Source organism: Desmodus rotundus, chromosome 1, assembly GCF_022682495.2.
Source record: "Desmodus rotundus isolate HL8 chromosome 1, HLdesRot8A.1, whole genome shotgun sequence".
NCBI classification, from domain to species: domain Eukaryota; kingdom Metazoa; phylum Chordata; class Mammalia; order Chiroptera; family Phyllostomidae; genus Desmodus; species Desmodus rotundus.
This window is the reverse complement of record NC_071387.1, coordinates 32003981-32026088: the sequence shown is the minus strand read 5'-3', so window position 1 is coordinate 32026088 and position 22108 is coordinate 32003981. Positions and strand designations below refer to the sequence as shown.

Sequence of the window (22108 nt, the reverse complement as noted above, 5' to 3'; positions counted from 1 at the left end):
CATTGAATTCTTGCTAGCTATTGCCCAGGGCAATCCTCAGTTTTTAGAGGCTCCCTTAAACTGATAAAGAACTTATCTGATTAACTTAATTTTCTCCAGGTCCATCCATGATGTTGCAAAAATGTAAGAGTTTCCATTGTGTAAATGTACCACAGCATTTTCATCCACTCATCTACTGATGGGCACTTAGGCCATGTACAAAATAATCTCAATTTATACCTCATACCTTATGCAAAAATTCATTTGAAATGGATCATAGACCTAAGTGTATATAAAACTATAAAACTTCTTTTCCTATGAAACATAGGACAAAATCTTTTGTGATTCTGGGTTAGGCAAAGAGTTCTGAGATATGTCACCAAGAGCATAACCCATAAAAGATAAAATTGATAAATTTAATTTAACTACTGATAAATTTAATTTCATCAAATTTAAAACTCTGCTCTGCAAAATATACTATTAAAAGAATGAAAAGACAAGCTACCAAATGGGAGAGAATTTTTGTAAATCACATAACTGAAAAGGGACTTGTATCCAGAATATATAAAGGACTCTCGAGAAAAAAGAACTCTCAAAACTCAATGATAAGATAAACACCCAATTTTTTAAAACGAGCAAAAGATCTGAACAGACACTTTACCAAAAATGTTGTGAGGTTAGCAAATAAGCACAGAAAAAGAAGTTCAACATTATTAGCAACTATAAAAATCCAATGAAACTCATACTAATATATACTTATTATAATGGCTAAAAACAAAACAAAAAACCTGACAGTATCAAGTACTGGAGAGTATGTGGAGCAACTGGAACACTCAAACATTGATGATGAGAATGCAAAATGATACACCTGTTTTGGAAAACGCTTTGTAAGTTCTTTATAAAATCAAACATGCACTTACCATACCACCCTGCAATCAAATGCCAAGGTATTCACCCAAGTGAAATGAAAACTTATCATACAAAAACCCATAAAGTCACTAGAAACATTTATAGTGACTTTATTCATAATCACCAAAACCTGGAAACATCCTTAATGTCCTTCAGTTGGCTGGCTGAAGCACAAGGGAAAAGGATATAAGGGAAAAAAGAAGAACTAAGATTCAGGAATAGCAGGGACCCTCACAGCTCTGGGGTCAGAGCAGCAGCAGTGAGTGGGTCTTCTCTTCAGGACACACTCTCACTAACTCAGGTCCAGCAATTCCAAAGATCTGTGCTGCTGGGTTCCGAGTTTCAAATTTCTAGGACAGACCATGATTTTACCAATTGAAGTTGGATGTCTACCTCTGGATCAATTGGAGGCAGCCAAGGGGCAAGTTGCCTAAGTCTGAGACCTTGTTCCTGTGCACTGGAGCCACTCACTGTGAGCAGGAATTGTGTGCTAGGTGGTTGCCCCAAAAGATGTATATTATAATATAAACGGTCATTGGTTCTTTTCCACTGAAGGTCACTATCAGGACATGAAAAGAAGAAAACAGGGTTCACTGGCATTCTGATTACCTTTTCCCCCGAATCTCTTTAATATCCCAACAGGTTTTTGTCTAAGGCCTAAGAAAAATTATCCTCATTCTCATATTAATATTTTTAAATTTTGTTTAAACTTCTGACAAAAGTTCACACATACTCTCATTCAGTCCTTTATCTGAGAGACAATGCTTAGGATGGTTTTTAACAAGCCACAACCACGCTCAAAAACTTGCAGGGGCTCCCTATTACCTACCATAGCAAAACATCTACAGCGTGAGTTCCTCATCAAATAGTTCCCCTCTGCCTTTCTCAAGTCATTTATTAAACATTTGTTGAATATACAACTACTTTCTAGATACTAACGTGGATATGGTGGCCATATTTGCCAATCTTATTGACAAGAATTTATGGGCACATATTTGAACTCAGACTCTCCCATAATATCTGTGGCATATGTTTGCCGTAACTGAAGGGTATGCCAAAAAAGAAATAGCATGAACACAGTCTATCTTGCAAAGGCAGTTCTGTGTGGTACAGGCTACTCTACAGAGACTTTTGACCCTGTCCAGTCAGAGTCCTGGCTGCCCCCATCCCTACCTTGTTCACTCCCACCTTGCTTTTTCTTTGCTATTTCTTTGACCTTGGAAATCTTGTCTTATGTACTATCATTCTGTTCTGTGCCCCGCCGCCTTGAGGAGATAAGGTAAACTATCTTCAAAACATTTGTGCGTGTTAACCTCTCCACACTCCGAACAATCATTATAATGTAGTAAAAATCTGTCTTTTCTGAACATGAGAACTTCGCATGTGATCTTTCAAAGAGAAAAATTTAATAAATTTTATACTGTTTGTAATACTTTAATACCAACAATAAGTTAAATAATAATTATGCACTTTCCTTAACCCACGCACCTCCCTTTATGAAGTAATCTCTCTCTCCTCCTTAGAACTTCCACAGCATTTTATTCCCCTATTGAGAACAACTTGTTTCCTGTTTTGTGTTATGGTTCTCTGTCAATGCTTGTTTCCTCTGAGATTATAGCTCCTTGAGGGAAATAAAGTACTGTGTCTTACTTTTATTTGCATCCCTTCTAGTTCTCAGCACGATGCCTGGCAGACTATAGGTGCACAATACACATTTTTTGAAGGAAGGAAGAAATTAACCAACAGAGATCTCTATGGTGACATTATACCCTTGTCTTCCATATAAGCCTGGCAAACAGCATAGAAATAAAACACTCACTGAAAACGGTTCCGAGAATCCTATGAAAATTGTTGATGCGATATAATTTTAAAGAATGTTAGGGTCCTCCAGGCTATATGGAAAGCTGTCTGCTCTTTCGTGTTACTTTCACAAGCAAAAAAAGTGTAGTGGTTCCTGAGAAGTACGTACTAATTTTAGAACTCCATATATTTATTAATGGAGTTAAGCAGGTTAGCAGTCTCACCTTTCTCAGTGGCAGTACAGTAAAATGGTTAGGAATTTGCAGTGTGAAGTCAGAATACCTGGATTTCAATCTCATGCCACGAGGTATTAGCTCTATGACCTCAGGCAAGTTGTTTAATCTCCCTGTGCCTCATTTTAATCACCAGCAAAATGTAGAAACTAACAGTACATATCTTCCGAGGTATGGTGTGAAAAATAATGACTAACTTATTTAAAGTGTTTAGACTAGTACCTGGCACTTTGTTTAAAAGTGATGAATATGTAGTGCCATATTTACCTTATATCCCTCATTGGTAAGTTCCATGATGTTAAGAACAAAACCAGGTCTGTTGGGTTTTTTTAACCTCTACAGTACCTAGAACAGTGTGTAACAAATACTTGCTGTTCAAGAAATGATGTTGTGATTTGTATTTGAGGTACAGAAACTGAATGGACAAGAAAATGAAGGTATGTTTAAAATGTCAATTCAATTAGAATTCTGGTCAAGATGGAGGTGTAGGTAAATACACTTGGCCTCCTCATGTAACCACAGAAAGAATCACAACTAGGGGAACCAAGATGGCGGCGTAGGTAGACACACTGCTCCTCCTCGCACAACCAGAACTGACGGAAAATCCAACGGCAAGGAAGTCCGACACCAAGGAAATAAAAAATAAACATTCATCCAGACCGGTAGGAGGGCGGAGACGGGCACCGGGGTTGAGAGGACTTGCGTGGCGGTGGTGGGACCGAGACTGGCGGAGTGTGGGACAAACGGGGCAGGCAGTCCGACCACTAGCAGACCCTGCGACCCCACATTCGCGCAGATAAACCGAGAGGGCCAGACTCAGTGTGGCGGAGAACGGGGCAGGCAGAGCGGGGCAGGCAGAGCGGCGGGTAGCACCCCGTGGCCCCACATTCGCGCACAGATAAACCGGACAAACAGCAGGGAGCGAAGCAGACTGCGAAAACCAGGGCTCCAGCTCGGGGAAATAAAGCCTCAAACCTCTGATTGAAAACGCCTGTGGGGGTTGGGGCGGCAGCAGGAGAGACTCCCAGCCTCACAGGAGAGGTCGTTGGAGAGACCCACAGGGGCCTAGAGTGTGCACAAGCCCACCCACTGGGGAACCAGCACCAGAGGGGCCCAGTTTGATTGTGGATAGTGGAGTGAAGGATTGAAATCCGGAGGAGAGTGAAGCGGGTACCATTGCTCCCTCTCGGCCCCTCCCCCACATACCTCGTCACAGCTCAGCAACCAGCGTTACCCCTCCCCGGGGAACACCTAAGGCTCCGCCCCTTAAAGTAACAAACTCGCCAAGACAAAAAAAAAAAAAAAAAAAAAAAGGCCCAAAAGACAGAACACTTCAAAGCTCCAGAAAAAATACAACTAAGCGAGGAAGAGATAGCCAACCTATCGGATGCACAGATCAAAGCACTGGTTATCAAGATGCTCACAGAATTGGTTGAATCTGTTCGAAAAGTAGATGAAAAAATGAAACCTATGCTAAGAGAAACAAAGGAAAATGTACAGGGAACCAATAGTGATGCGAAGGAAACTGGGACTCAAATCAACGGTGTGGACCGGAAGGAAGAAAGAAACATCCAACCAGAAAAGAATGAAGAAACAAGAATTTGGAAAAATGAGGAGAGGCTTAGGAACCTCCAGGACATCTTGAAACGTTCCAACATCCAAATTATAGGGGTGCCAGAAGGAGAAGAGGAAGAGCAAGAAATGGAAAACTTACTTGAACAAATAATGAAGGAGAACTTCCCTAATCTGGCAAAGGAAACAGACTTCCAGGAAGTCCAGGAAGCTCAGAGAATCCCAAAGAAGCTGGATCCAAGGAGGAACACACCAAGGCACATCATAATTACATTACCCAAGATTAAATGCAAGGACCTACATCCAAGATTACTGTATCCAGCAAAGCTATCATTTAGAATGGAAGGGAAGATAAAGTGCTTCTCAGATAAGGTCAAGTTAAAGAAGTTCATCATCACCAAGCCCTTATTATATGAAATGTTAAAGGGATTTATCTAAGAAAAAGAAGATAAAAAATAGGAACAGTGAAAATGACAGCAAACTCACAGTTATTAACAACCACACCTAAACCAAAACAAAAGAAAACTAAGCAAACAACTAGAACAGAAACAGAACCACAGAAATGGAGATCACATGGAGGGTTATCAATAGGGGATTGGGAGAGGGAGAGGGGGGGAAAGGTACAGAGAATAAATAGCATAAATGATAGGTGGAAAATAGACAGGGGGAGGGTAAGAATAGTGTAGGAACTGTAGAAGCCAAAGAACTTATAAGTATGACCCATGGATATGAACTATAGGGGGGGAATTTGGGAGGGAGGGGGTGGGTAGGATGGAGTGGAGTGAGGGGGGGGAATGGGACAACTGTAAGAGCATAATCAATAAATATATTTAAAAAAAAAAAAGAAAGGTAAAAAAAAAAGAGAGAGAATCACAACTAGACCTCAAACAAATAACACCCAGAACCACCAGAAAATTGAGCTGTACGGAAATCAGACAACCAAGGATTTTAAGAAGCCACATTCAACCAGACAGGTAGAAGGGGTAGAGATGTGAAGACAGGTGGAGAGACATGGAGACATGGTGTGATGCAGAGAGGCTGAGGTGGTGGAACAGGTGGCCCCGCATTCATGTGTGGTAGATAAAAATCAGTAGAGCTACTTTGGGAGTATGCTATCCCAGCCCCAGTCCAGGCTGCACAGTCCATGGTTCCAGTGCTGGGAAGATAAATCCCCATAACTTCTGGCTATAACAACCAGTGGCAGTTGGGGTGGTGGAAGAAACTGCCAGATTTTTGGGAGACTCTGATTAAAGGGCCCACACGGACTTAGAATGTACGCAGACTCAGCCCCACTGGGATTCAGCACTAGGGCAACAGCTGGAAAGGCTCCAGTCACACAGGGAGAGTGTGGGGCAAACCTCCAGAAGCCAGGCCTTTCTGCAACCTCCCCCCACATAGAGCCACAAAGTGGTGAAGCATGTTGCCCCACTCTGGCAATTACCCAAGCCTCCACCCTACATAATTTACAGGTGCCTTTTCTACAATAAGCCACATTACCAAGACAGGGAGTCAAAGCAGCTTACCTAATACACAGAAACACAGGGAGGCTGCCAAATACAGGAAACAAAGAAACATGGCCCAAATGAAAGAACAGAACAAAACCCCAGAAGAAGAACTAAACAAAACGGAGATTAGCGAACTATCACACGCAGAGTTCAAATCACTGGTGATCAGGATGCTCAAAGAACTCATTGAGCATGGCAACAACACAAAAAAGACCCAGGGAGAAATGAAGGTTACACTAAGTGAAATAAAGAAAAATCTATAGGGAACCAATAGTGGAGGGGATGAAGCCGGGATTCAAATCAATGATTTGGAACGTAAGGGAGAAATAAGCCTTCAACCAGAACAGCAGGAAGAAAAAGGAACTAAAAAAAACGGGGATAGTATAAGGTTTCTCTGGGACATCTCCAAACATAGCAACATCTGAATCATAGAATGCCAGAAGTAGAAGAGAAAGAGCAAGAAATTGAAAACTTATTGGGAAAAAATAATGAAAGAAAACTTCCCTAATTTGGTGAAGGAAATATAAATACAAGTCCAGGAAGCAGAGAGTCCCAAACAAGTTGGACCCAAAGAGGACCACACCAAAACACATCATAATTAAAATGCCAAAGGTTAAAGATAAAGAGAGAATCTTATAAGCAGCAAGAGAAAAGCAGAGTTACCTATAAATGAGTTCCCATAAGACTGTCAGCTGATTTCTCAAAAGAAACTTTGCAGGCATGAAGGACTGGCAAGGAATACTCAAAGAGATGAAAAGCAAGGACCTACAACCTAGGTTACCCTATCCAGCAAAACTATCATTTAGAATGGAAGGGCAGATAAAGTCCTTCCCAGACAAGATAAAGCTAAAGAAGCTCATCATCACCAAGGCATTATTACATGAAATGTTAAAGGGACTTATTTAAGAAAAAGAAGAAAATCAAAACTATGAGCACTAAAATGGTAACAAATTCACAACTATCAACAACTGAATCTAAAAAACTAAGCAAACAAGAACAGGAAAAGAACCATAGACATGGAGATCATTTGGAGGGTTATCCCGCTGGGAGGGGGAGAGCGGAGAATGGGAGAAAAGGTACAGGAATTAAGAAGCAAAATTGATAGGTACAAAATAGACAGGGGGATGTTAAGAATAGTATAGGAAATGGAGAGGCCAAAGAACATATATGCAGGACCCATTGACATGAACTAAGGTTGGGGGGATTACTGGAGGGAAGGGGGTTACAGGGTGGAGGGGTGCAAAGGGGGAAAATTGGGACAACTGCAATAGCATAATAAATAAAATATATTAAAAATATAAATGCAGTTAATTTAAATAAAAGGGTTCTTGGCACATCATTTACATATCTTCAGTTTTTTCTTTATAATTTAGTTGCGAGGTGCTTTATGACTTGATCTTTTTCTCGCCTCTTCAGAGCATGTAGTTTGGTGTAGTGCATGTTAAATGCATTTCAGAACAGCTGGCCTCCTGACAAGCTGGCTGTTCGGACAGTCTGAAGAGAGAGGTTGCTGCAGCAAAAAGTGGGTTACATTATATACAGTCCTGTTTTGCTGTTGGAAACCAAAGGCCAATAAATGAAGAAAACACATCAGGAAAAGTCGGGCCAGCCAAACATTTTGTGACAGTTCATTTGGACACTCTGTGTTCGGGCACTGCCAAGGTGAGTGCCTCAAGGCCAGAGTCGTGGGTCCTGATTCCCTGGGAGGTAGAGCCCAGGCCGTGCCCCCTCCCGGGGCGCCGCCTCCCGGAGGACACTGACCTTGCTGCGGGCGGCCCGACTGGCTCAGTTCCCGCGCAGCAGAGCCGGGGCTGGAGGGGGGCGCCCCTTGGCATCCGGGCTGTCCTCCCGCGATGCCCCAGCACCTCATTCCGGCACAAGATCGCTAGCTGAGCAGTGAGGGCCGCCTGTCGAGGCGCAGGGGGCGGGGCGGGGAGCACCCGCTGCCCCAGCTGGGGGTCCGGCGCGAGCGCACGCGCCGCAGCAGCGCGGGGCGGAGGGCGGGGAGGGTGGGTGTGCTCCCGGCGCGCGCCGCCGCCGCCTGAGCCTGCTCCTCCGCCCGCGCCGCCTGCTCCCAAGCACACCGGCTTCCAAGCGGCCATGGGCGGCGAAGGGCCAGCGGTATAGTCCGCCGGCCCTGGACCCGCGTCCCGCACCCTGACAGTCCTGGTAAGCGGGGTCGAGGGCTGCGGGGACCGGGCAGGCACCCTACGGGGCGGGTCTTCGGGCCGTGAAATACCCTCCGGGGACTCTGAGCTGTTGTGTGGGAGCCGCCCCCAGGGGTCCCTGTGTAAATGAATAAACCCTGTCTGCTGCCTCCACCCTTTGGGGGAATCCCAAGGCAGTGTGTGGGAGCCTTCTCCATAAAGACCCCCCGGGTGAATGGGGACTCCCAGGGCTCGCGCAGCCTTTGCTGCCAGGGGGAGGCCCTGTGTGGAGGGCACAGTCCCAAAGAGAGCGTCTGTGTAACCACGCGAGGGCAAGGGTAGTCTCTGGAGTTGCCTCAGTGGAAGACCGTTTGGAAACGTGAGGGACCATAGGGGAGCCTCGGGAGCCTGCGCGGTGGGGGTAGACCCCTAACAGAGGGCCCTATGTAAAGGAGGACCTTAGAAGGTGCCCTAGAACTGTCTGGAAGGAGCCTCTGCTTTGGAGGAGGGGATCCTGTCATGGGATCCAGGCCAGGAATAACTTCCCATATGCCTAGAGGACTTTGGCCTTGACCTCCCTTTAACTTTGTCCCTCCAATGTGGTCCAGAGGTGGGGGACCTTGTGGGGATGCTGCCTTTGTCCATTACCCCTCATTAGGATTTTTATTCTCGATAGTAACCCAGTTGGCTGCGAGCTAGATTTTAGTAGAGGTAGGAACTTCTATAAAAACATAGGGTACAAGGAAGGGAAGGATCAGTGAGGCCTCTGAAGCAAAGAAAGATTTGAATCCCTGGGCTGGACCATGAGGACGAAAGAGGTAAGCTCATGCGGAGCAACTGACTCTGGCAGGTCCTGTAAAGAAAGTCCTTTGAAGGAGGAAAAGAAGGATATGTAGGATTCTTGAGCACCAGTGTGCCAGGTTCTATACCAGAGATGTTTAACATCTTATATAATCCTTAGAACAGCCTTATGAAATTATCTCCCTTTAAACATTAGGCACTTTAAACTCAGGTTTAGCAATTTGCCCAAGGTTACAAAGCTTGGAATCATGAAATCTGTTTTTTGAAGTATGTTTGGGAAAAAGTATCAAGGAGAGGCAAAAGCAAGAATGTATGTTTTTATATACATTGCATCAAGGTACCAGGCATAGGGCTTTACAATAGTATATGCTCAGTAAATGTGATGATTAAATGAGTGGATTAGGACATTTTAATTGAGGATGAGACTGCTGCAGGAACTGATTTCCACTGAAATCTCCAGCTTTCAGGGTGTGGCATCCTTTACCAGCAGCCTCACTGTAAAGATGCCTCTGGGTGGCTCTGGACTTAAGTGGGTCTGGGAGAGGCCTCTGGGTGTGGTCTTTGACCCGACTTGCTCTAGGGAACTAGAGGGAACCCTTCGGAGTTGGAGTCTCCTGAAACAACCCTCCCTGCTACAGATGTCTTGAAAGAGAGGCAGGATCACTTTCATGAAGCATGATCTACACTGTCCTGTGGCCATCTGAATACACGCACCAGCAGACATTGATCCACAGATACCACTCAGGATATTTTTGCCACACAGTGCCTCGGCATGAGGAGGAGGATGGCACAGAACCAAGGAAGGCTTAACATTGTCTGGGGAGTGCAAAGGGTCTGCACCTGATACAGTGATGCACCCTGCTCTTGCCTCCTCGGCTGTGGTAGGGCTTTTATTGCACCTGAACCCTAAGCGTGTAAATTTGGGATCAAGGATAGACTCTAGGTTTCTTGTCCAAAACAAACAAACAAACAAATGGAGTGGTGAGGGAGCTAAGCAATGGAGTTCACCACAGTGCCATTCCGAGAGATCTTTCCTGTTCCTCTTCCACCCAGCCAAACATAATGACATCCTCCTCTAATAGAAGTGGCTTTCTCAGGCTCCTGGGGCTACATAGTGAGAAGAGACATCAGGCTTGTGAAAAAACAGAACAACCTGGTTTGCCAATTGTTAGCTTTTCTTTTTAACTTGATGGCCGCCTGTAGCCTGGGTGTGGCACCTTCTGCACAGCTCAGTGGAACGAACTGACAGGTTTGTATCAGTTTAGCACTTGCCCACTACAGAGCTGTTTACAGTCTCCTTTCAGTTCAAACCCATCTCATCAGCTTAACACACCAAAATAAATAGGGCTATATATTTTTAAAGAAAATCAGAAGAAGCAAGCCTGCAAATATGATCTTTGCACCAATTCAGAGATTTGTCATGAAGGTTTTATTCCTAAACTGGTCTTTTCATTGTGGGCTCTTGGTATCGCATCATTCATAACCCTGGAAGAGTTGTTACGTGCTCCAGATGCTCCCCAAATATTGGACCTTGGATATCACTGTCTAACACCTAATCACAACATGAGTTTGCAAATCAAATCGTTCATTCTAGAATAGGTGTGAAGAATGTAACAGGTGTCTTAATCTTCTCAAAGCAAAACAAAACAAAAACTAATCTTTACAAAGGGAAATAAAAGGGGAAAGAAGGGCTCAACCAATTTAACTTGAGTAGATACCAATATGTCTGGATTTTTCAGCCTTTAATCTTCCAAATCTTCTCTGATCACATTCTTGTGATTTTCTTCCTCACACATTTGCCATCTTTCTGACAGTGCTTCCTTTTCCTGGAACATGAATAGTAGGACATTCCCCAGCCCATTTCCCATACCCCCTGTATTTTATTCCCCAGTACACCTGCTTCTAAGTGGATTATATTTATGAAAATAGTTTCCTTTCTTTTAGCAATAGACTCTTATCTTCCAGTCCCATGTGCTTTTCCCCAGTAGTGCTCTTGGTTTCTGCTACCTTCATTTCCCAAATTGATTTATTCATTTCTGATGGGACTATTATTAAACTGATAAGAACAAGTACTACACTTAATCTTAGCCAAAAGGCCGAGAAGCGATTGGTGGGACTATTACTATCCACTCTACCCCTCAATCTTAATGACCAGTTCTAACAGGAATTGCTTACCAGCTTTGGACCAAGAAACCAGGACCATCAATGTCCAGCTGGAGACATGATCATTATTTTTCCATTGTCACATCTCCCTCCATCCTTCCTCCCCTTCCAGCAATCCCCTCAGAGAATTGCATATATTTACTAAGTGCTACCTACTTGCCAGGCACTAAGCTGGATAAATACGAGAATTCCTTGCCTTTGAGGAGTTCACAAAAAATCAGTCTGCATTTCTGTAGTTTACTATAAAGAGTAAGAAAAGTAAGGGGAAAATTATAGCCTTACAGATTATCCACAGGAGTTAATGTAGAGTATGCCTTTTTCCAGGTGTCATTGAAATGCAACTGTTGTTCTGTGCCTCCTCCAGCAGCCACATTCGTAGCTCCCCTGCTGTTATCCTACCCACATTGCTTTCACCCATATGCTTTGAGTAACCTGGCCACACTCTTGGTTTCTATGATAATTGTGATAGTATCTTATATTTGAATAACATGTTACAATTTACAAAGCCCTTTTAAGTACATGATCTCCGGTTTGAGAAATGTTTCATAAAACAAATGTATAGGTTAACTGGCTTGCTTTCTTTTCCTTTTCTTTCTTTCTTTTTTTTTTTTAATATTTATTTATTTTAGGCAGAGGGGAAGGGAGGGAGAGAAACATCAATGTCTGGTTGCCTCTCGCACTCCCTTCTCCTGGGAACCTGGCCTGAAACCCAGGCATGTGCCCTGACCAGGAATTGAACCAGTGACCCTTTGGTTCACAGGTCGGCACTCAGTCCACTGAGCCACACCAGCCAGGGTTCTTTTCATTTTCTTTCCTTCCCTCCCTCCCTCCCTTCCTCCCTCCTTCCCTCCCTTCCTTCCCTACTTCCTCCCTTCTTTCCTCCCTCCCTCCCTCCCTTCCTTCCTTCCTTCTTTTTTTTAGCCTTCTAATTAGGCTTTGAGTTCCTTAGAGGGGAAGCCCCAATGATTCACACCTCTTACCAGCTCTTAGGCTATGAAGAGGAGTTTCCTGTTAGGTCCAAAGGCCAAGCAATGCAATCCCTGGTCAGCCGTGGGACTTAACCGGGCTATCCTGCTTCCTAGCCTCAGAAAATCCAATACTCTGTTCTTTTTTCTCCCCCAAAATTCAAATTTATATTCCCCTTTAAACAAGTATCTTAAGCATACTATCCCAAACCAGTTCTCCGAGCTGATTCTTCTGTGAAGGCAGGTCTCCTCACCTATTTATATTCAGCACCGGCTGGCTTCATACCGTCCAAGCCATGACGGAGTCCCCATATAGCTCCGTGCCTTGGCATGTGCGTTCACCTCTTCCTGGAATGCTTTTTCTCCCTTATCCACGAGGGCAACTCCCACTCATATTTCAAAATTTAGCTCAAGCAACACCTTTTTTTTTAATCCCACACTTATGCCCCCTACACATGAACATACTCACAATGCAGTCTCAGGCTGAGTAAGGTTCCCTTTGTCATTCTACCAACAGTTAAGTGCCTGATTTGTGCTTGACACATAGTAGGCTGCACTCAGCAAATATTTGTAGACTCAACAAACAAGTCGTGATAATTATGGTGTAATAAGTGCATTAAATGAGGCTGAATCTGTGCTTCAGGGCCCCAGAGCAGAGAACAAGGAGTGCCTCTCCATCTTGCTGAAAAGCTCTGCTTGCTAAGTGCAATTACATCAGCCAGTCACTGATGGTGTGCCGTTCCTAAACTGTTGCTCTGCTTCTGTGGGAAGCTAGCACTGTAGCTTTTCATGAAGACTCATCCCAGGCCCCCAGAGGCTAAAGATCATACCATAATTTTGTCCTCATGTATATTAGGCCATGTGGGCTTTCAGTAAATATTAAACAACAGCAGGACCTCCCTCACATCTTATTCTCTTGAGCTGAGTGCAGGAAGACAGTTTTACTCATTCTTCAGCCCTTCTCCTTGGAAACACCTAAAAAGCTCCATGCAGTTGGGCTGACTATGTCTTCCTGGGCTGACTATGTCTTCCTGGGCGGACTGAAGGCAGTGCTGCCATGCTGGATAAACACAGGCAAATGGAGGAGGACAAGAAGGTACCAGGCAGACCCCTTCAAGGTCTGTAGACATGAAAACTAAAAGTAGTTTGTAGGCTACTGCCAGGCAACAGAATGGCTGGCTAGGACAGGCTGCAAGAACACTGTGGTGAGGTGTTGTTTCAGGAATCCAGCTGGAGAACAGCCAGACAGACCATTTTGGTCTTGAATTTCCTCAAAGACCAGAGAGGGTAAAAGGACTCTTTCTTATGTTTTTGTTTGTTTGTTTGTTTAAAGTCTCAAGACAGATATTAATATGCACAGTGAGATTAAGGTCTGTGCTGTACATTCTGCATTTTTAGACCCTGGTTCTGCTTGTAGTTCAATACCCTTGTGGCTGGTCACCTTCTGTGCTAGGTGTGTGGCTTTCTGTGAGGCTCTCAGACAGTCTTTCTGGCACATGCTTCCTGGAGCCAATTATCCAATATCTTGAAATTTTCACCTTATGTGCAGATGCTGCTAATGCTAAGTATCTCCAGCCAAAACCAAGCCTAAGGGCTTCCTACATGTAGCTTTAGGGCAGCTGCCCTCCCTCCTGTGGGCCAGGCCATGTGCTCCATGATGCCATTTGTGCTCCATGATGTAGCACAAATGCAGGGGATCTTAAGTTTGGTAATATGAGACTCTCTTTTCTTATCATTGTGGTGGTAGACACTGACTAAATTCCAAAATTTTGTAGCTCTCTCCTTTGTCAAAGAAATTACCCATAACTACTGTATGGGTTGCCTGTTCCCATCCCTGCTGGCCCTGTTAGGGTCCACCTCTGGGAATGCAGAGTAGATGAGATGAGCTGGTGACTGCGGTTTCTGGAACTGAGTTTTGAAGATTTGGTCTGATCAATCTCTCTGGCCAAACGTGAGGAAGAGAAAAGCTACTGATACCATGATCTCAAATAAACTTATGTTTTCCAGCCATTTCTGCAACATTAATTAAAAAAATTTATAGAACACACACTCCATGGAAGGCAGGGGAAACCATCTAGATTTTTCTCCCTCTCGATCTCCGTGAAAAACTAAGATTCCTTGTTCCACCTGCTCAGCCCACTCTGGTTGTTTTCCCTGTCCCCTGACTCAAAGGTTTTCTTTGCTTTGTTCCTGCCTTGGGAAGCCCTCATAACCTCCAAGCAATCACTTTTAATTGCTTTTGAGCCTTTGCCACACAGCTGCCATTCCCTTATCAAAAATCAGCTGAAAGCAAGTAAGTAATATGCCAAATGTGGAAACTCCTACCCATTAGGAGGGTTGCTCCCCAGGCTCATCACAACTATGAATCTTTATTGAGACTTTGGAAGAAAAGTCCCTGAATTGCCTTCCCCTCCTTATTTCTCCACCAACTCTGGCTGTGGAGCAACCCCACCTCCGCCTACTCCCACCACTTTGACCTTATAAATAATCCCACTGCCGTTGTAAGCGTGTGCTCTGAAGAGAATGGGTGTATCCTGCACATACACATTCCACACTGCCCACATATGTCTTACTGCCTGACAAATACATCTAGACAGACTTCTCTTGCCCAAAGAAAGATTCTGGTTGTCATCTATTTCATTTCCCCCAGATGGTAAAGTCAGACAGCCCTATTCTACCTTCTGCCTTCTTGTCCCTCTGTCATTCACACCACCTGCTCCTGCCCCCCTGAGGTTTTTTCCAAGCCCTCCCTAGATATCCCAGATTCTCTGACAGTCACATCATTCTTGGGACAATGTCTTTTTATCCCTCTTTCATCCTTGTTAGGGAGGCAGAAAATCCCAATTATACTCACCAGTCAAAGAAGTAATCATTAGGTATAATTTATGGGATCTTTGCAACTTGATTTTCTTTTTAACTCACCCTTCTTCCTAGGATTTCTTCCAGCCCAGGAGAGGCCATGGTTTTCTCACCAGGCATTTGTTTTTACCCATCGCTAATCACCACCACTTGTTTTTCTAGAAATTAGAGCTGATTACGTTAATTTCTGAAACACCGCAGGTACGCATTTTGGATATTTCAACACATTTTTGCTTTTAATCATCGTGCCTTTTGTGTACAGGTTTGAGCCTCTCCATTAAGCATTAAGGATTTTAGCCTCAATTTTGAAATCCAATTTTGCTGTGTTCTCACAGTTTGTCTCAAAATTAAAGCCATGTTGATTCAAAATGACTTGGTGTCTTCTTTGGATTTTGATGGTTTCTTTTTAGTGGTTCTGTTCTATATTATCTGCATTATGGGCCTAGAAGATTGAACCATCATGGGTAAAATGGATAGCAGGACTCCAAGATCCTGCGGTCAGAACTGGAAAGTCCTTTTTTATTTGTTTTTATGTATGTTTGTTTTGCTGGTGGATGTTATCTTTAGTCTTCATTGAAATTCTTTAAGGATAAACCCCAAACCATTGCTACGTCATGATAAAAAATTCAGATGGCTTAATAGTGATTCTTGTTATCCTTACAGAGAATAATGGTTTTAGCATTGTGTTGGGAGATATCTGTGGTTTGTTTGCTGATACACTATTAATGAGTCAGTTCACTTACAGAGTAACCCTCCTAATTGGCTAGTCTTTGTTCAGAACTCCTATTACATTATCTGAAAAGCCAGTAAGAAGCAAATGCATACCACTGATTTTACGCCAATAAATCAGTCTTGAACAAGTGAATTTTGTATGGTTATCCCAGGTCTCCAAATAAGTGTTTATTAGGTTTTTTTTTTTTTCAACCCATGCCTTCTTGCTGATAAATATAAATGTCATGACTGCTCCCTAAGCTTCCAATACAACTTCTGGCAGGGGCTTCCCCAGAACATTTAGGGAGCTAGTACCTTCTGTGTATCCCCAAGAACCAAGAAGATAATACAAACCTCTGATGTTTTATATAGTCTATGTTACAAAAAGGGGTGGGGTGGCTTTTAATATTTGTTTTTCATGTTTGTTTGGAAATAATATAATTGATGTGCTTTTTCAATCCACTCACTTATCCCCCTATTCCAGGAGTTTCTTTCTTTTTTTAAGATTTTATTTATTTTTAGAGAGAGGGGAAGGGAGGGAGAGAAACATCAATGTGTGGTTGCCTCTTACGTACCCCCTACTGGGGACCTGGCCCACAACCAGGCATGTGCCTTGACTGGGCATCAACCGGTGACACTTTGGTTCACAGGCTAGCACTCAATCCACTGAGACACCAGTCAGGGCTCCAGGAGTTTCTTACAGACACCTCCCCCTGCCCAGGATCCAGCAAGTTCACCATTTAAGAATCATTGCTCTAGACTTTGTATTCCTGTCTAGGTTGTTTCCACCTTTAAATAACTATAAACCATGCTCTAATAAATATTATTGTAAATATGTCCACAGGTCAGAGAATCAGCCTTTCATATAGAGTAGGGTTTTCTTCAGTCAAAGATATATTAGTAGCTGTCCATCTCTGCTAGACCTTTCAACCACATAGATTCTTAAGACAAGCCTGAGAATTCTGTTCTTATATCACTTCAGCCAAAGGGAAAGTTATCTTATACCCCACAGTGTTCTCCTTGTCTTTTATAGGTAACCATCTTTAAATCAAAAGACAAAAGTATAATTCTCTAATCAAAAATGTAAAATTATCCTAAGACTGTGTTTTCAAATTGTAGGCCCAGACCCATTAGGAAGTCATGCAATCATTTTAAAGAGTCATGACAAGGGTCATTTTAATGAAGTAGGGTAGAGAGAATAGAAAACCTCAGGGAGGCCCTAGCCAGTGTGGCTCACTTGGTTGGGGCAATGTCCCATCAATGCAAAGGCCGTGGGTTTGATTCCCAGTCAGGGCACATGCCTAGGCTGCAGGTTCAGTCCCTGGTTGGTGTGCCTATAAGAGGTCTCCTGCCAGGGCATAAAGGAATGGCAACCAATCAATGTTTCTCTCCCTTCCCCCTAGAATCAATAAGCATGTGCTCAGGTGAGGATTAAAAGAAAAAATCTCAAGGGAGCATTTTTGTAACTTGCTTTTTTCATGAATATATTCATATCTTTTGAACACATTAATAAATACACATTTTACTTCAATATTTTTCTTATTGTTCACTTTTCCATTGTACCATAATTGAACCATTCCCCTATTGTCTATTTTTTTTGCAGTTGGGGAAAAAGGATTTTTAAATTACAATTTATTATTAATTGCTCACTGGGGCATGAATACCTTAAAACAATTTCCCGAAGTTGATCAATAATCTTTCCTCAATAAATCTACTTTGCCACCACCCTGTAAAACACAGTTACTTAATTTCTTAGCCATATACTTTCATTTTACAAACAAATCTTACAAATGGGGATAAGGGATCTTTTATCAGTCAGTTTTTAAATTCAAAAATAAGGATTGGGCATCTTTGGTAACAGTTGATGGTAGGGCAAGCACCCAGGCAGGGTAGGAATATGCACCACTGTAGCACATATGAGAGTTATTTCTGGAAGGAAGACATGGCTGTCATCAGATATTATGTATATTAAGAATTTATGAAGTATCAAAAAGACTTCTTCACAGTTACGGTAATTAATTGGGAAATGTTTACTCTCTGTTCTCTTCCAAACCCATTGCTAGGGAGTGGAGATGGGCGCTGTGCAGGGTAAAAACAGTCTAATAGAGGAAACTGACATTGATTAGATACTCACCCTACTGAATATGTAATGGCGAAGATAAGTGCTCCAGAACAGAAGAGCATGGTGCTGTGAGCAGTCCACCCTGGACTGGGGAGTCAGCACTGGCTTCCCCGAGGGATATCTGAGAGATGAATAGGCACTATTCAGGAGAGAAGGAATGTTCAGAGTTCCCCCCAAATAGAGGGAGCATGCCAAACAAGGACTGAAAGAAGTCCAGTGGGGTTGAAACAGAGTAAGAAAAGATGGCAGACCAAGCAGAGCCTCACAGGCCACCACAGCGAGACTGATTTGGAGGACTGTATCCTGAATGCTATAGAAAACCATTGAAAAGTTTTAAGCAGGGGTTAACATAACACCTGAATGTCCCAGAGACATCTTTAATTCAACATGTACAAAATCCAATTTCATTGTCCTGCTTTCTTATTTTTCAGTTTCTGCAAATGGTACTACCCTTGTTCTAGTTAGTCAATTTAAAACTGCCCTCTTGCCCTGACTAGTGTGTCTCAGTAGATTGGGCGTTATCCCACAAAGTGAAAGGTCACAGGTTTGATTCCTGGTCAGGGCACATGCCTAGGTTGTAGGTTTGGTCTGCTGTAGGTTTGGTTTGGTTGACCAGGGACCAAACCTACAACGTAGACATGTGCCCTGACCAGGAATCAGATCTGGCACATGTGAGAGACAACCAGTCAATGTTTCTGTCTCACGTTGATGTTTCTATCTCTCTCCCTGCTCCCACTCCTTCCCCTCTCTCTAAAAAAGGGAGGGGGAAAACCTCTGCCCTCTCAATAAGTCACACTGACGGGTAGGGACAGTTAGAAATGGAAAAGGGAGATAAATGGTGATGGAAGGAGACTTGACTTTGGGTGGTCAACACACAACATGGTATGCACATGATGTATTATAGAATTATACATCTTATTAACCAATGTCACAGCAATAAATTCAATAAAAATTAAAAATAAAGACTGACTTCCGGCCAAGATGGAGGCGTAGGTAGACACACTGTGCCTCCTCGCACAACCAAAAGAAGGACAACAATTTAAAAACAAAAAGCAACCAGAACTGACAGAAAATCGTACTGTATGGAAGTCTGACAACCAAGGAGATAAAGAAGAAACACTCATCCAAACTGGTAGGAGGGGTGGAGACGGGCAGCCAGGGCAGAGAGGACTCTCGGCAAGGCGGTGGCTGGTGGACCCAACGAGGTGGCAGATTGTGGAACAGGGCAGGCAAAGCTGCACCTGGCCAGCGAGGCAGCAGCTGATAGACTGGGTGACAGACCACGCAACCCAGAGTTCCAGAGTGGGGAGATAAAGCCCCAAACCACTGATTGAAAATACCTGTGGGGGTTCAGGTGGTAGTGGGAGAAACTCCCAGCCTCACAGGAGAGGTCATTGGAGAGACCCACAGGGGCCTAGAATATACACAAGCCCACCCACTCGGGAATCAACACCAGAAGGGCCCAATTTGAATGTGGGTAGCTGAGGGAGTGACTGAAAACTGGCAGAGAGCAGAGCAAGTGCCATTGCTCCCTCTTGGACCCCTACCCCACATACAGCATCACAGTGCAGCAACCAGCATTAGCTTGCCCTGGTGAATACCTAAGGCTCCGCCTCTTTACATAACAGGCTCACCAATACCAAAAAAAAAAAAAAAAAAAAAAAAGCACAAAGGAAAGAACAGATCAAAGCTCCAGAAAAAATACAACTAAGCAACAAAGAGATAGCCAACCTATCAGATGCACAGCTCAAAACACTGGTAATCAGGGAGCTCACAGAATTGGTTGAATTTGGTCACAAATTAGATGAAAAAATGAAAGCTATGCTAAGAGAAACAAAGGAAAATGTACAGGGAACCAATAGTGATACGAAGGAAACTGGAACTCATATCAATGCTGTGGACCAGAAGGAAGAAAGAAACATCCAACCAGAAAAGAAGAAACAAGAATTTTTAAAAAATGAGTAGAGGCTTAGGAACCTCTGGGACAACTTTAAATGTTCCAACATCCGAATTATAGCGATATCAGAAGGAGAAAAGGAAGAGCAACAAATTGAAAACTTATTTGAACAAATAATGAAGGAGAACTTCCCCAATCTAGTGAAGGAAATAGACTTCCAGGAAGTCCAGGCAGCTCGGAGAGTCCCAAAGAAGCTGGACTCAAGGAGGAACACACCAAGGCCCATCATAATTACATTACCCAAGATTAAAGATAAGGAGAGAATCTTAGAAGCAGCAAGAGAAAAGGACACAGTTACCTACAAAGGAGTTCCCATAAAACTGTCAGCTGATTTCTCAAGAGAGACCTTACAGGCAAGAAGGGGCTGGCAAGAAGTATTCCAAGTCATGAAAGGCAAGGACCTACATCCAAGATTACTGTATCCAGCAAAGCTATCATTTAGAATGGAAGGGCAGATACAGTGCTTCTCAGAAAAGGTCAAGTTAATGGAGTTCATCATCACCAAGCCCTTATTATATGAAATGTTAAAGGGATTTATCTAAGAAAAAGAAGATAAAAAATATGTGAACAGTGAAAATGATAGCAAACTCACAGTTATTAACAACCACACCTAAAACAAAAACAAAAGCAAACTAAGCAAACAACCAGAACAGGAACAGAACCACAGAAATGGAGATCACGTGGAGGGTTATCAACCGGGGAGTGGGAGGGGGGGAGAGGGGGAAAGGTACAGAGAATAAGAAGCATAAATGGTAGGTAGAAAATAGACAGGGGGAGGATAAGAATAGTATAGGAAATGTAGAAGCCAAAGAACTTATATGTATGACCCATGGACATGAACTGTAGAGGGGGAATATGGGAGGGAGGGGATGTGCAGGGTGGAGTGGAGTGAAGGGGGGGAATGGGACAAATGTAATGGCATAATCAATAAAATATATTTTAAAAATGTAAAGACTGCATTAAGTACTGTCTAATCACTTATATATGGACTAAAGACATTGAAGTCAGAAACAGATGGTTGCCAGGGACTGGGGGATGGGGGAAGTGGGGGGATGTTGGTCAAAGGGAAGAAATACTCAGTTATAAGATGAATAACTTCCGGGTTCTGTCTTAAAAAATTGCTATAAGAGTAGAGCTTTAATGTTCTCACCACCACAACAATATGATAATTATATGAGGTAAAGGTTGTGCTAACTAACCTTATTGTGGTGAGCATTTCACAATATATATGTGTATCAAATCATCACACTGTGCACCTTAAACTTATACAACGTTTTGTCACTTATATCTCCATAAAGCTGGGGGGAAAATAAAACTACCTCTCTCCCTTTACCTTGGACCAATCAGTTATTCTGTTCTTAAATTTCTCTAATTCTATTTCCATGGAATCAAATAGTCTCAGTCATCATCATTTCTGCTGCCATCATTTCAGTTGAAACCCTCTACATCTTGCCTGAACTATTACAGCAGCCTTCTAATTGGCCCTAACCTTTCCTCCTATCCTCTCACCTTTCCCTCCCAAACAAAGGATAACTTCCTGCCTATCCTCTAAGGTCCACTTTGACTCCCAGTAGTGTGGTCTCTCCTTCCTTTAAGCACTTCCAGCACTCTGTCTTACTCTTCCTTGAGTCCTGATATTAAGTAGCTTGAGTGGTAAGTCTGTTCTCTTGTCTTCTGTTTCCTATGATGAGTGATTAGTGCCTTGCACATAGTACTGTTCAATAAGCCTTAATTAGAATGGGTTGAGAGCAAGGCTTAAATGGACTCTGCTCCACTTTACGTAGAACCAGCATTCCCCAGCTGAATTCCACTAAGACCCTTCACACTAGGAAATAGCAAATGGCTTTGCAATATGCTCTCACTTTCCAATGCTCTGCCCTGCTGAGGAAGAGTAGGCATGATAATACTTTTTAACCTATAAAGGATATGGCCATTTCTAGAACAACTCAAAATTAGAGCAGAAAAATTTGGGAGTGACATTAATGAAGGCTTAGAAATGTGAGAAGCACCTTAGAGCTTGTAATGGGTCAGTTTGTCTGTTGTTGAGTCTGTTGATAGAAAACAGACCCATAAAGAGGTGTAGCTACTAATTAGAGAGGCAAAGGAGTGTTCGTAACCTGGGCTGCATGGATAGAGTGGTAGAGTTTCCTAACTGCCTATTCAGGAGTCCTCTAAAAATAGGAGTTCATTCACTCTGACTCAAAAAGTAGGCATTTGAGCCCTGACCAGTGTGGCTCAGTAGGTTGGGCATCAACCTACAAAGTGAAAGGTCACACCGGTTTGATTCCTAGTCAGGGCACACTACTATGTGAGCTTGGACTGCAGGGACAGTGGGCTGCTGCATCACAAGGGACATGGCACTTTTCCTGGAGGCCCAGTCTTGGA

The 22108-nt window shown here is 43.2% G+C and overlaps 1 protein-coding gene and 1 pseudogene across 3 annotated transcripts in view; one reads left to right on the top strand and one right to left on the bottom strand.

Annotated features, from left to right (window-relative positions):
* The window catches only part of PHF24 (PHD finger protein 24), a 189489-nt gene that overhangs the window by 160477 nt on the left and 6904 nt on the right, over positions 1-22108 (top strand). The window contains exon 1 of one of the 3 annotated variants that reach the window (XM_053923051.2): positions 7641-7660. The exons of 1 other annotated variant lie outside the window; for it this stretch is intronic. The gene's annotated coding sequence lies outside the window, so the exon portion shown is untranslated. Of the gene's footprint in view, positions 1-7640; positions 7661-7989; positions 8168-22108 lie in introns of those variants that run through there. One more of the 3 variants, XM_024560199.4, reaches the window with a different exon arrangement.
* Positions 10940-11054, bottom strand: LOC112304626 (U2 spliceosomal RNA; annotated as a pseudogene).